The sequence below is a fragment of the Chaetura pelagica genome, unplaced genomic scaffold (genome assembly GCF_000747805.2).
Source record: "Chaetura pelagica isolate M959 unplaced genomic scaffold, ChaPel_1.0 scaffold33, whole genome shotgun sequence".
Classification (NCBI taxonomy): domain Eukaryota; kingdom Metazoa; phylum Chordata; class Aves; order Apodiformes; family Apodidae; genus Chaetura; species Chaetura pelagica.
This window is the reverse complement of record NW_009952874.1, coordinates 2,256,315-2,272,016: the sequence shown is the minus strand read 5'-3', so window position 1 is coordinate 2,272,016 and position 15,702 is coordinate 2,256,315.

The following is a 15,702-nucleotide window of genomic DNA, read 5'->3' as shown; positions in this document are numbered from 1 at the left end:
CCCCAATTACTGATGGAAGAAACTGTGTGGTACTCTGCTTCTATTGAAACATGCTGCAATGTGATACAGGGGGGGAAAATACACTTTTGTTATCTGTTTTAGTAGCAAATATCTGACTTTTTACCTGTGGGTTTTGTGTCATTTCTGCATATCAGTGTTCTGACTCTTTTTATGATCTTGTAGTGTTCGTGTGCTGATTTTTTAATTATTTTTTTTTATAATTTAAATCCCTTAATAAAGTGTTTGAATTTGTTTCAAGCTGTACTGGAACAGAACCCTGTTATCTGTACCACTAGAGCCATGCAACAAACCTGACCTGCCAAACCATATTTACTGCAGATACTGTATTTTTCAGCAGCAGAATACTTATTTTGAGTTAAAAAAAAACCAAAAAACATCATTTTCTTAATTAACTTTTTCATTGAGAGTTTAATCCATGGTCATTACAAAAATTGCAACTCTCCTCTGAAAATTGTGTGTAAAAAAACTTCTTTGTGGGGTTCCATATTTATTGTGCCTTAATGATTTTCAGGTCAAATACAGTCAGTTTGGTAGTAAAAAGATGGTTTTGGTTTTTTGCCTGGCAGCATTGGGCATCCAACTGGGGCTATGGCTCAAGCTGTTCTTTTTTTCACCTTCCCATGCATCAGCAACAGCAGGGCAAATTACAGCTTCTGTTTACACCTGCCTTTTCAGTGGGGTTGTGCAGGTGTGACAGAATACTACTTAGCAACTAGTTCCCCTTATTAGAAGAGGGAACTCAAATCTGGCTTGCCTGTTGTTGTGTTGGTTCTGTAAAACTAACAGGACTTGTGAGGGGGGAGGATCAGTTTTCTTTTCGTCATTGTCACAACTATGTTTACGCTTGAGGAATACTCTGCTAGGGAGACAAACAAATAGTTGACATCTTCACATAGTCGTATCCTGCAAAGCAACTGTGCTTCTAGCCAGGAAAATAAATCTTTTTGAACAAGACAGCTGGTTGTGTTCTTAGCAACTTCTGTACGTAAAGCTTAGGACAAACTCATTCTCTGCTTTTGGGAGGCTGTAGCATGGAGTAATTCACTAATTCCCAAACAAAAGGAAGGTCTCTGTGTTGTGGAGTATGGAGCTACTTCATGGACCAGAGCTGTTCTGTATGTGGCTTCCATTTGGCAGGGATGTTTCAGATAGGTATGGTGATCACCCGAGTTCCTGCACTGGTGAAGGAAAGAAATCCCTTTACTAAACATTCTCCAGGGTTCCAGTGTTAAGATGCATGTCCTTGAGACAAGTATGTCTGAGGCACCTGGGGCAGACAATTTATTCCCTGAAGGAAAACTGGTCATCTATAGCATCTGCAAAGGTTTTAGTGAGTAGCCTTTTGGATACAGTTGCCTGTTTTGTGGATTAAAGTTGATCCAAAGTGGAGATGGGTCAATGTTTATCCCAGGGTACAAACTTGAATGCATGTTTCTGAACTGGCACTGCTACACCACTCCTCTGCATCCACCAAGATCTTCAGTCATGTTGCTCCAGAGCTGCCACTTGGCTTAGCAGGCATCGTTTCCTAAACCAGTGTGTTCAGAGGCTGCCCCAGCCTCTGTAATGTTCAAGCGTCTGGAGACTTTTGGTGCTGTTTTGACTTCTGTTATCTGCAAAGTGAAAACTTGTGGAAAACAGAAAAAAATTCACTTGTATCACTGTTCAGGTTTTAAGAAATCTTGATGGGTATAAAGGTAGTTGCATCACCTTTCCTACTTCAGTACTGAATCCAGCAGGAGGAGGGACAAGGGGATTGAGTTCTTTTCTAGATAAGATTTGCAAGATTTTTTTCTAATTACACTGTACTTACACTTAAATGGAAGACAAAAGTACTCATTTTTATGATGCATTCCCATGTGGTTGTTGTTTTTGAGGTTACTGTAAAATCCCAACATGTGGCAACAACTGTTTTGTTTCATCTGTGTGCTTTTTTTTTCTGCCACATGTTGGTTTTTTTAATTTCCTTCATATAACATTGTTGTACGTTCTCTCTACCTGAGCTTGCAGTCTTATTAAACACTCTTATAGTCCACCTTGTCACAACATCAGTATATTGCTATTTTCAGTGAAAAGTCTTTGTGAGTGTGTATTTTATTATTTGGAATTGTAAAATCTTAAGCATAAAGACCATCATAAAAACACTGAGAGGTATTTAATGGGCTTCTGGGCATACAGGAAAAGGTTTTCATTCTGATGTTAATATACTGAGAGTATGATTGAAAAGTATCAGGGGAAAAAAGCTTTTACAGATCATCTGAACTGTGGTGGGCCTGAATAGCAGTTTCACCCTTCTTCTGTGCAAGTTGCTTACCTGGAATTTAATATGTGTGCACCTTAACATGGTTCTGAAGTATTTTCTGTAGTCTCTTCTGAAATAGCCTGTCACATAGTGTGGGCTGAAAGCTTTTGCTATTCAAGTTTGTATACAAACAGCAGTGATAGGTGATTATCCACTGAAGTATAAAAGTATCTGTCTACATCCCAGTACTTTAGCTCTCTCCGTTTCTAGAAATGCTGGCCAAATATAAAAGACACAAAGTAAAGGAACAGTTCTCCATGTGTGGGGTTCCCTTTCATCCAGCAGTCTATGTGCTAAGGGTCTGGTCCCATGGCTGTATGTTTAAGAGCAGTGATGTACTTATTTCAAGCATGAGTCTAATTTGGAAATCCCCATATATATTTGGGCTTCATACCGCTTTATGGGCAGCAGGGTCCTCAAGGCCCATTGGATGTATTATCCTTGTTGCCTCTTTATTCCTTTCAAACTTACAGGAAGGGGAAGAAAAACTTTGCATTTGTCCTCATGTTTCATGTTTTGCATGGAGCCTGATTCCTGCCTCTGTAGATGCATTTGTCAGGGTAAGACGTGTATTGTGACTTACTGCTGAAAATGATACAATATTATCAGAAGCCTTTTTTGTGACTATTAACTGATACTGTGTGTTCTAGCATACAGGGAGTAGATTAATTCCCACATAGGTAGTGGGTTTGTTTTCTTTCTTTCATGGTGTATAAGTACTGTTTTTGTGGGGTAATTCTCTGCATGTAGCAAGGAACAAAGGTCAGGGATCTGTGCTGATATTCTGAATAAAAGTTAGTTTTCTAATTGCTGAGGAAATTCAGGAGTTCAAAACAGAAACTGGACTTTGGGTGCATGCAGACCTTAACCACTCCTCTCATGCCTTCTGAGATGCTATTTGTGTAAAGGTCATAAATAAAAAATAAGCTAGTACTGCTAAACTCAGCCTCCTGGATGTCAGAAGACATAGAAAGACCACAGGACATAAAGAACATTATCTCTCCCTTTCTACTGTTTGAGCAGCAGTCATTTGTTGTGGCTATAAGTGAGCAGATCTCTCAGAAGGAGAATGAGCTACTGTCATGTTAAGCATGGTAGAATTTAATGGAAATATGTTCCTAATTTCTGAGAGTCTGTTTTTTATTTAATCTATATACTTGCGAAGTAATTCTTTGTTAACTTGCTAGTTGTGCACAGGCGCATCATCGATGGGGGAGCAAGATGCAGGACACTGATCTGGTATCTCTACGTTTGTAATGGGTTTTGTTTTCCATCCTAGTATCCTATTCCAACATATTTGCCACTTAGGAGAAAGTACACTGCATATGTTTTTTGTGTGCTTTTTACATTGTAGATTAATGTATTTATAGAATTGGTTTGTTCCTTACCAAGTAAAACCAGAAATAATAGTGCTTTCTTTCTGGTTTAATGTGTCATCTCTGAGAAGTGAGTTTCCAAAAGACTGTCTTAAACAGGTCAATCTTGTGATGAAAAATCTAAGCCAGAAAGCGATATGTTAATTAATAACTGAGCAGCAAATCAATAAAAGTATCACTGTTGCCTCATCTACTGTCCAAATAAAGGAGTTCAGTGTTTACATTTCCCTTCTTTACCCCTCGCCCCACCTAAGGTAAAGAATGAAGATCTTTGCTTCACTTGTAGCTGTATGAAGGACAAGTAGAAATTTGTACTTTCTGTGCATACAACAGACTGATACACTAAGAATATTTTTTTTTCTGCAAATGGCTTTCATTGGTACAGCTGGATAAAGTAATTTATTTTAGATCCATCTTTGCAAATAGGTCCTGTTGAAAAGGCTGACTGCTAACACTGTTTGGCTCTCAGAATGAATCTTTCTTTTGAAAAGTGTTTAAAGATTTAAGCTTAGCCCTGGACATCAATTTCCAAAAGCTTTTGGACTTCAAACAATGAGCTTAACTAGCCTCTAGAATAACATGAAAGGTAGTACAATGTCCAGAACATCTATTGAAAAAGCCTCTAGTATCTCTAAGTGCCCAATTTATTTCTAGGTTTAACTTTAAAACTGATGGAATTTTTAAATGAGGAAAAGTTCTTCTAAAATATAATCATAAGCTGCTCTAAAACACTGTTCTGAACTGACTGGGACTGATTTAGTATCTTATCTATCTGTAGCTGCTTTAGGAGATGCTTTACTGTTTCTGTCAAAAGAAGTTGCAGTTCTTTTTTGCAAAATTGGTAGAGGCTGAGTCTGAAGAGATCAGCAGATTTTAAAGTTTAAGCTTTTTTGTATGTCATTTGGTTAATTTATAACCATCTTTTAGTGGCTGTGGAAATGGTTTGCTTTCTAATATGCTACCACTGATAGTTTTATAGGGAATCTTAACTGCTTTACAGTTAGCATTTTTAATTCTCTTATAATTCCTGTCTTCGTTTTTTCCGGAAGTGAGGGCTCCAGCAGTTTGACTGTGGAATATCTACTTTCTCCTTACTTCTGTTCTTCATTGTAACACACACAAATTTAGATGTGGATGGGAACAAATAGGTTTGTCAGAGTAACAATAGATGTCTTCCTTCCTGAAAGGTCTCTAGTTTCATAATGATACAGAGGCCATACAGAAGTTGGCAAGATATGACCTTGTCCACACACACACTGCAGTTGTCAGGTTTTCATACTATTTAAATTTGCATTAAGAGGTAAAGGAAGAAACTGGTTTTTCTTCTTTCATCACAACAGTTCTTCAGTCAAATTTGCTCCACCACAATGACTGTTTAACCTGAGATGTAGGTTACATGGTTTTCAGCTTCTAAGTATGTCTTTTGAATTAAAGTTGTTCCATAAACTTTATATAACCTGGCAGAAGACACTAGAGGATATAAAAGTCCTCAATTGTCTTTCTTGTCCTGTAGTTTAACAAAAGAGCCTTCTTGGGTGTTCAGCTCTTTCCATGGCAAGTTCTGGGTTTAAAATCTGAAAGTCCTCACAGGAGGCAAGATGTCTAGAACTTCTTGTCTCTTGAGAACCTGAGCTTAGGAGACAGAACCATATAGTGCAATAGAACTGTGACATTGGTCACTACTAAAAGCAACATAAATGTCTAAAGCCTTCTTTCTTTGTTCAGCAGAGTTAGACTAGGTTGGTGTAACTTGCAGAAAATTACCCAAACTGCCTGCTTCTAGAATTATGTGTTTTGTGGTTGGGGTTTTCTTGTTTGTGTTTTTTACTTCTGTTTGGTGTTTCTGAGAGCATGTATCTGACCTCATTGTCTCACATCTGGGTAAGTCCTCTCAGTATTTTTTCAAACATAATTATGGTGGCCGGTTGTGTTTTATGGAGTTTGGGAGTTTTTTTGTTCTCCCTAAAGAATTTTATCCATGTTCCTTCTGTTTCTTAGTTCAAAATTACAGTTTTCCAGTATTGGTTAGTTTTAAATGTTATATTTTGACTTTTAAAGAAGAGTGGTGTATTAACCTTTTCAGTGGCTTTCATTCAGCTGTTGGCATAGATGTGTTTTCTAGGGTTTTTTAATCTGAGACATCAATGTTACATCTACATATGATCATTGAAAGAAAATAAAAAGCTTCAGAAAATGAGCTGGTTTTGTGGGGTTTTTTTTCAGGTAGGCAGTTTAAAATAAAACTTTTTTCACTACTTTTTCTTGGGTTGTGATCTACTTCGGTCAACAAAATCTGGATCTGTCACCTTTCTATCTCCAGCATCTGCATACAGGTACATCCATGATGTCTCTAAATGGAATTTTTCCAATAACAATTTGGGGGTATCCATCATAAATTTTGCTGCCAGCTGTGTATCAGTCAGTGGACAGAAAATGGAGCCCTTCCCAGCCTTCTATGAGGAAGTAACTAGGTGGATAGATGATGGTAGGGTGGTAGATGTGGTTTCAATTTCATGTAGCATTGCTAATACATACAGGAGAAAGAAAATTCTTGGTCATTTGATGGATTGTTTCTAAATTTTCTGTTGCCTTAATATTACAGTTGCTAGCCACGATTTATAATGCCTGACCATCTCCTCATTTTGGAACAGATTTTTAACATTGCTGTATTTGAATCTTCTGTCACAAAACCTGTTTGGTTGGGAGGGTTTTAGCATTTCTGTTGTCTTGTTCAGATCTATAGGTAGACAGTGTGTCATCATATGAGAGAGAACCTTGATTGCTCCAGTGTCGCTGGAGACTGTGACTGAGAATATATTTGTATAACCTGAGGAAACCTCAGTGTAATTATTAGCTATCTAGGAATATTGCTCTGATACTCATAACAATTTCATAAATAATAATGTTTCTGAAGATAATAGGAGCTATTTTCTATTGGGATTTTTAATCTGCTAAAACAACAAACACGTGTGCCCTTCAGAAGCACTTAAACGCATGATTGAATCCATTCTTTTGAGAAAAATAGCTAAATAGCTCCCTATTTTTAAGGATATTCTGAAGTATTGTAGATATCAAACATGTATGTTTTAATATTAGGAGAATTGCTGAGGGTTTGAACACTTCGTGCTAGTGTGACTGATGCACCTGATAATCCCAAATCAATTTCTGTCAGATTAGAGTAATTTGACAGGTTTAGATGTTGTTGGGGGGGGTGGGACCATTTTGCTTCAGTTTTTCTGCTCAGCTATTCTAATTAATCTCCACTTAATTTAAAGAAATTACTTACTGCATCTGATAATGAGTTAATTTGTAATTCAATTAGTAGCACCATTTGCAAGCCTTTAATGTGAACAACACCAACATGCTGAACTGCTCAGCCTGCATCATACCCAGGACCCAAATCTTCCTCCATTGACATGCCAGGATGGGCAAGGCCTGGTCGTGCTACTGCCCACAAAGATGAATTGGTACCACCCATCTCAAATACCAGTAAAATTCTACTCCTTATAAGTATCTGTGAAATGATGGTGAGGGTGGGCTTTTTTCCTTCAATGTTTTCTTATTGGGGTCACGATGTAAGTATGAAGCTTTCAGTTACTGTGTAAGTGAGAAAAGTACAAAAGAAAGAAAGTGTGTAGGACAACCCGTTCAGCCTCTTGCAAGCAAGCAGAGTCCTTGTGGATGGGTTGTTTCATCCCAGCTGTTAGCAAAGAGGTGTTCTCCCTTTCTTACTAAAATATTAAAATATGCTGCTTTATGTCCTGTCAGTGTGTCACCTCCCCACCCCACCTACCCCCAGTTCTGTGGAGATTTCTGATAGTCATTTAGCATATAAATTAGGTCTGTTTTTAATTTTGTTGTCTATAGTGCCACTGAAAAGGGAAGCATGCACCATAGAGTTTTGATTGTTAACAATGCCCTGAAACTTTGTGGGGTTTTTGGAAAAATTTAAATCAGGTGACTTTGGACAAATAGATATTTTCAGTTCTAAAAGTGGCTAAACTGAAATAGAAATTGTTTCACTAAGTACTGTCCCTGATGTATAACTTAAACAGTATATGTTACTAATAGAAATATTATATATGTTATATACATTATAAACAGAAAATAAAGGTGGTGTTTTGAAAAGCTTATAAAGAGTATACTGACAAAGAACAGCTTCATCTTAAAACACAAATCCACTAATACAAAAAAAACCTACAACCAGCCAGACAAAAAACACCAAGTCACTTCTGTTATGGACCAAATAGTCTGCAGTTCATTTTCTAAAGTTGTTTTACACCTGGTTGCTCTAATGAATTGAAAATAAGCATGGTTCTTAGCTGTGTTAAGCAAGGATGGAGCAAAGAATGTAAATAAAGTGTCATCTACTCATAATGCTTACAGCAAAGACAAGTCCCTTGGTAAACAGTATTTTTTTTTTCTGGTAGGTATGATAGAATGATCTAAACTGAGGATAATTACATAACTGGAGTAGAAAAAGCAGGTCTGCATCAAAGTGACACAACAGGAAGGGTGACATAGGGAATCATAACAGTTCACTGGCAAAGGAAAGAAGGGAGGAAGGAAAAAAAATCAAGTATCTCTATCTCCTCCTAGACTGTGACTCAGGATGGGATTTTAGCCAAATGACCAGATTTAATGCTTCTAATAACTTTTTTCCTCCGAGGTTCTTTTTCTTTTTTTCCTTTCATGACTAGCACCATTTAAAAAAGACCTAACAGGTCAACGTTCATCTTAATTATTCTCTTTCAGGTTTCTGCATGCTCACAATGCCAAGTATTCAAGGCGATCCAAATTTTCCTGCCTGTGGCAAAGGGAATTAGTTGTTTGTTCTTAATGCTTATATCCTGTGTGCAGTATGTCCACAGCTCCATAGAAGTAAGAGTGGCAAAGTTAAACTGAGGCTATAGCTTCTGAGTTTTTTAGATATTTAGGATCACAAATAGATTATAATAGAAGCTAGTGGGAGGAAGATAGAGAAAATCTTGAAAGCCAGTTGAAGACAAGAGATCTGTGGATCACATTAAATATAGAAGTTGCTGGTTTACATAGTAGTGGATGCACAGACTGTATTGAGTTGTAAGCAGACACATCTTTGGTATCTCCAGAATTGCACCAGTTGCCTCTTAGAAAACTGCTTTTCAATGATTATCAGTGTAAAATGACAGCCAGCTGGCCATTGGGGTTTTTTGATCTGTTTAGGAGTGTTCTGGGGACTTGGAGATTTTTCCTTGTAATGTGGTTCTTGGGAACTGAAGGTGCTGTTTAGCCAGTCACTGGTTCCAGTTATTTCTTTGTCAACATGATTGAAGCCCTTACTCTGTGATGCACTTTGAGAGCTCTTGATTTGTGGCTTTTTGGAACAGAAAACAAAAAATCACTACAATTTTTACCTCTAGAGTTTGCACTGGATTAATTAGATAGACTGGACAAAGTAGTTCAAGTATCACAGTCATCTTTATGGGGTTTTTTTGCCACTGACTTTTATGACTTCCTGGTATTTCCATATTCCTAAAAATACAGATTCCTGAACTGGGATGCAATATATAGAAAAGTATTTCCCTTGGTATGCAATTCAGAATGACATTCGTTCTACTAACTTGATGTTAGCTAAGAGCTCCTTTTCAGCAACTTAACTCTGATCCTTAAATACTCTCTGACTTTCAATCCAAGATTTTATCATTTAATAATTAGAGCCAGTATTTTTTTTTTCCATGTGGCTGTATTAAACATGTAGTCTTGGTTTGTTGCCATTTTACCAGCTCTTTGCACTTTCACTTTTTTTTTCTATATATAGATGCTTTGTTATTGAATTTCATCAAACCCGATCCCTTCAGGACTAAAGTAACATCTGGTTGGCTGATGTCAACCCTGTTTGGTAGTAGCTGTACAACTCTAAGTTTTGAAATTTAGAAGGACCTATTTAGTTATGTAGTTCATTAATATGTGCATTATAAATATTTTTATTTGTAGTGTGAACATTTAAGTCATGGTGATAAAATGGTGAAATGCTAGCTTGTATTATCATTATTGCCTGGATCAGTCAGGTGCTCAGCCCTTCTGTGCTTGAAAAGCAGAGGGGGAATTTTTCCAACAATACTTTTCCAAAGTATTTATCAACAAATACTTTGATAATTCAATACTAACTTGGAAGCTGTTTCTTCTTCTGTTTGTCAGACAATTACTTTCACAGGATCATGGGATAATTCAGGTTCAAAGGGACTTCTACTCCAACCTCCATCAAGCAGTGTCAGTTGTGAGATGAGGCAAGACTTGGGTCATTAACTACTTGGACCCTAAAAACTTTCAAGTGTGGAGGCTGCACAGTCTGCTCTGTTCCTGTGCTTAACTGTCTTCATGGTGGGAAGATTTCTCTTCTCCCTATCACCTTCACGCAGTTCTTACTAATATCTGTTATGTTTGGAGTTAAGAGATACTCCTTATTAGAGATGACCTAGCTTGTTAATTGGTAAATGGTAGGAAGTGATAGGAAAACATCTAGTTATTAAAGCAATGCAGGACACTGTTGCAAACCTGACTGGAAAGCTTTCATCTAAGCTTTTCACTGTGACACCGAATGAGGTTTTTTTATGAAAACAGTTTCCATTCAAAACTAAAGAATTGTGACATTTTTCAGACAAATGAAAAGGTATAACATTGTTCTGTAACAATATAATGTTGTATATCTTCAGATCAGACATCTGAATGGCTGAAGGTTGCTACTGCTGAACATAGATGTCACTGATGTTCTAAGTCTAGTTTTTGCAAAAAGCATTCAGGGCTAGACAGCCATCCGTTTGTGCTTCAGTTGGCAGAAAAGCTGGGCTGTCCCAGGGGACCCTGATGCAAGGCTGAAGGAAAGCTTTTCCAAAGCTGAGCTCTTTCCAGTAGAGGAGAAGGCATCTGCTTCTATTGTTCTATACCTGTTCAGAGTCTCTGCTGAATAGTCTGCTGCCTTGGCATCTGAAGTTGCCAGCCCAGCTACCTCACAAGCACTGCAATTTAGCTATAATCCTTCCCACGTGAATTGAGGCACACTCTGTTAGAATTAGTGGGAAGAAAGATGGGAATTATGTTGTTCTAGAGCAAGCACTTCAGGAGCAAATACTGAGTAGGAGGGATGATACCCACGCTAATCATAACATCCATTCTGTTCTAAAGCACTGTCCCTTTGTCTCCCGTAGCAGAATTAAGGAAATGCTTTGTTTGGTTAATTAAATGTCATTTATTCCCCAGCTCTTTCTTTAGTTCTTCTCATCTCCTCTTCCAGTGCTGTAGAAAACAGCAGCCCACACAGGAAGATACTCGTTAGTCCATTTACTCAAATTCTAAATGTCTTTGAGAGAAAGGGGGAGAAATTCAAAACATCCTATCCATGTCCGTAATGATGGACTTCAAGCTGTCTTGATGACAAAGTTACAGTTGCTTTTTTATGCAAGTTTCAAATACTGGTCTCCATGTGTAAAGTATCAACTCAAATCTAGGGCAGAAATAAAGTGTCTTAATGTCAGTTCCTTAGTGTAGGCCATCACTAGGATATAGGAAGTAATGGATGATGGCTGAAATGAGGCTATAGATTTGCTGGCTTGGACACTAAGAAGTCCTGGTATAAAGCCCAAAGCCTACATTCTAAAAAGTGAGGTTAAAAGCACTGTTGTTGCAGTTGGTTGAACTGTCCAGCCAATTTGTGTCACATTGCTAACAGTAGCCACTTGAGGATGCTTTAGGAAAGAGTATTAAAACTGGTATGAAGCAGAGGATGATCCTTTCCCTGGCACATCTCCAATTTAGGGAATTCCTTGGGTAGTATGCATTTTTCAGTGCTCTAGAGAGGGTCAAGATGGCATACTGATATGTATAGGCTCATTTTGATCACTAGTTGGATAAATATGGTTTAAAATGGAACTAGTGTTTGTCATCTCTTCTACCCTCATAATTTCTTTCAAAGTTTATCAGATAAACTGCATTCAATATGGGAAATTTAGACTGGTAGTTAAACTGCAAAAATCTCCAGAATGGGAATGTTCAGCTAAGGCATACACACAGCTCAGTCCTTTGCCAACAGTACAAATTAATTCTGATTATGATTTAAGTTTTTTAATATGGTCTTAGCATTGATTAGCTGCAAAAAAACAAACTGCATTTTTAGAACACTCATCAAATTGTTCTTTGTTATTTTCATCACTATAGAGCAGAGTTAAGGCTGTTTGGATGCCCTCAACTGTAATGCTGCAATTGCAAGCAATTTATCCAATGTTTACATGCATATAATATATTGTATAATAACTTCATTGACCTTAATGTGCTTTGGATCAGGTCCAACATAGATATGTTGTTGAATTTGTAGAATGCTTTGGGATACTTCAGATAAAAGGCACTGTGATAAAGTGGGAGTTAGTAATTACCATAAGCACAAGGAAGTGGTTATACATGACTCTAGCTCTTGACCCATAACTCTTGGAAAGAAATTGAAAGCTAAATGTTAGATACTGTGGAGTAGCATCCCATCAAGAAATCTATGCAATTTCATAGTCTCTAACTACCCAGTTCTGAAGGCAGAAGGTGAGATATTTTTGTCTAGTTACAGTTAAACAAAATGCCAAGTATTTGGCAAGTATATGCCAAGAACTTTCTGACTTGCTCTTTGCACGCTGAGCTGGAGGCTCATCTGAAGTGTGTCACAGCCTCCAAAGCATCAGTATGACCAGCTATGCTGTTTTTAAAACCATTCCATTCTTCAATGTTCTCCTTCCTGTCATGATCATCTTTTTTGTATTGCTTTAGCACAGTGATACACAATGCACATGAAGCCATGAAGTCTTTGTAATCCCTCTAGTGATTTGGTAATTGGCATTTACCTTCATGAAATAGCTCAGCTAAGTGTCAGCAAGACTGCACATGGACATGGTCAGATACCCAGAACAACAGGCATTTGCAACACTCCAAATCTCATGAAATTTGGGCATCATCCATTTGGCTGCCAGCAATGAAATGTGATTAGCAAGAGACAAGCAGAATGTATCCAAGAAGTTGCAGTACATCATGTCTCACTTAAAAGACAAATTGGGAGGAATAGAAGTGGTTTTCCTCAGTGTGTCCTTGCGCGTAAGGAATGTAAACGTATTGCTTCTGAGGTAAGGAAGAAAAGAGAAAACCTGTCTATCTGCTTTGTATAGGCAGCAACTACTAAGTACACCTTGTCATTTTCTTGGGCTTTGTATTTATTTTTAAAGCTGTCTTTTTCTTTTAACAGAAGATTGTTCAACCCCTGTGTCCTTGTATAGTGAACTGCATTGAAAATTATCACAATGCTAACTATCAACCACTGCATGTCATGATAGCATAGTCAACAGCTTTCTGGAAATCAGAACAAACATGAAAACACAGGGTCTTGCATTAGAAAAATTTAAATAATTTTAAAACAACCATTGACTCTTCTATAAAAAACAGATAGTGGTGGAAGGAGCCTGGGGAAGGAGGCTTTTCTTCAGAAGACTCAAGGGGAGGGATGCTCTTTCAAATGGGAAGTGAAGCAAGCAACTGAAATCATTCTATCTCTGCAGAGTCTGAGAAAATAGTTCTGAGATGATGTCTAGTTTCTGTCCTTCTTGAAAGGATCATGCTGTCTGTGGCTTAGGAACATGAATTTGTTAGCAGTGGATTGCTTGTCCCCCAGAAGGGCATCCTCCTTCCACAGAGCAGTGGTGGGTGCCCTTTCAGTTGTTCAGCTACAGTGGCGTGGAGAGGCCTGGAGGTATCACAGACAAAAGCGTTGAACTTTGTCAATTTCTGGTATTTAAAGACTTCCTATTGTATAGGAAATATTAATTATTATTATATCCCATATTCTATAGGGAAGATTTGTCATAGTAACTAGAATGTATATCAAAGCAAGGGCCACAACAAATGTATCTTTTAAAAAAAGGCATACAAACCCCATCAGTTTTTGTGTACAAAAGATGCTCCTCACTGATACAGAGATACCAGTGGAAGTCCCTAAAATGCAAAATGACCCTAGTAAGAAGGTAGATGTTAGAACCATCCTCATGAGTTACAGGCCAGTTGTATTTCTGGATGAAAAACAGCCTTGACATACTTAAAACAGAAAAAACCCTCCCAGCAAGAAGCTCAGACACTCCTTTCCCAATGAGTAAGAAATTAAGTGTGCTATGTGGCCATAAATATAATCTGCTTACAAAGAGGGCATATTTTTTGCCAATAAAGCAATTTATTTAGAAAACCAGACATATCAATCTAAGGTAATTAAAAATTACAACATCTAAATTAAAGTGATTACCTCAGAGGCACTTGTGGAAGAAATTTTCAAATAGAAACATACTGGGTGGAAAAATACAATACGTATTGTTTCTGTCCACAGTCTACTTGCTACATTAATGTGCACTAATGTGCATTTATGCACTCCTGCTAATCATATCCAGAGCCCTTCTGAAGTAAATAAAGACTCTCTCTGTTCCAGCTAGTCCTGTTTTACAAAGCATAGCACTAATCAAGCAAGTTATCAGTGTAATTAGGGAATAGAAATCACTAGGGGCATCATGCATTATGATTTGCCTGCTCTATTTTTAAGATCCTGAAATGCAAATAGGTAACAAATTGCATTAGTGGTAAATTGTTTTTAGTTTATGTTGAAATTAGTATGAGACAGGCACCCAAATGGCACATATTGGCAGAAATTGCTGGCTTCTTTCATCCCTTTTCCCCCCCAGCCTCCTCCCTACGTGTGATATTATTGAAGCACCTAACCCTATTTCCTTGCCAGAAAGACAAGAATGGGGTTTCTGTCAAGTCCTGTGCTTTTCTAGAGACAGATGCTGTCTCTAGTTGCAGGGAGGTAGAGGTAGAGGGGGTTAGGAAAGCAGGTGCAATAATCTGTGCAAAACACTCAGAAATGCCCACTCTGCCTGATGATAGCTCTGAGTCTGGGGGAGGGAGGGTATCCTGAGGCTGGATACCAGGAAGCAAGAATTTGCTCATTTTCCTTGACAAATAACCAGCAGGAAATCTCTGGCAGAAGCTAAAGCCTTTGTCTTCTCTTTTGGAGCTCCAAAAGTGGTGTAGAATAAAGTGTGCAACAGTGGAGGCCGTCAGTGCAAACGAAAACAGCTATGCATGTTGGCTTGGGTGGACTAGAAGTGTGGCTAAAGTAAGAAGGTCTTTGCACATGGGGAACAATAGTCTCTTCCATACCTGTTTGCCTGAGCCATTCGTGTTTTGGGTAGAGCACAATTTTGAATTTCCAAAATTATTGTGACTTTTCTGTTTCCATGTGTAACCTAGGAAAACTCTTGCTATAAAACCACTTCTGTGTCATTTGTGAGGATGTAGAACCACATGTTCTGGAAATCAGTAACCAAAGTGATCTGTGCATGTAGGAATAAAGGAGATATGGTCTGAACCAAGAGGAAAGCTCATATAGTTAATTTTTTTAAGTAGCTATTACTTAGAGGAGACATTTAATCAAATATTCTTAGTCCCTTAGACAAGTCTATGCAAGGCTATGGTGGAAAGATGCCACACAGGAGGATAGGAGGTATTTTAGTAGAGTCCTGGAGGAAGGTAATTCTACAAGTAGAGAGGATCTGCCTTGCAGTACTTGTAACTTCAAATTTTGTTTATAGTAACATAATCATCTTTTTTTCCTGTTAAGTAATGGAAATGGTATCAAGAGACAGGTGACCACGAAATGTTGGTACTGAGGACACAGAGTGAACAAATAGGGAACAGCTTCTCCCCTGTGAAGAGGAGAGGAAATTCCTTTTCTAAACATGAATCATTTTGAAAGCTGAATACATCCCATGTGTTTCTACAAGTAGGAAGATGAATTTAAATGTTCTTTATTTTCTCTGAATTGCTTTATTTCTGAATAAACCAAGCACATGTGGTGCCTGTCTGTCATAAACAGCTCTCTTGAAATGTCCAGGCCTAGCAGCTCTGAATAAAGAGTAGTTGTTAAAGGGTACAGGTGGATACAGACAGCAG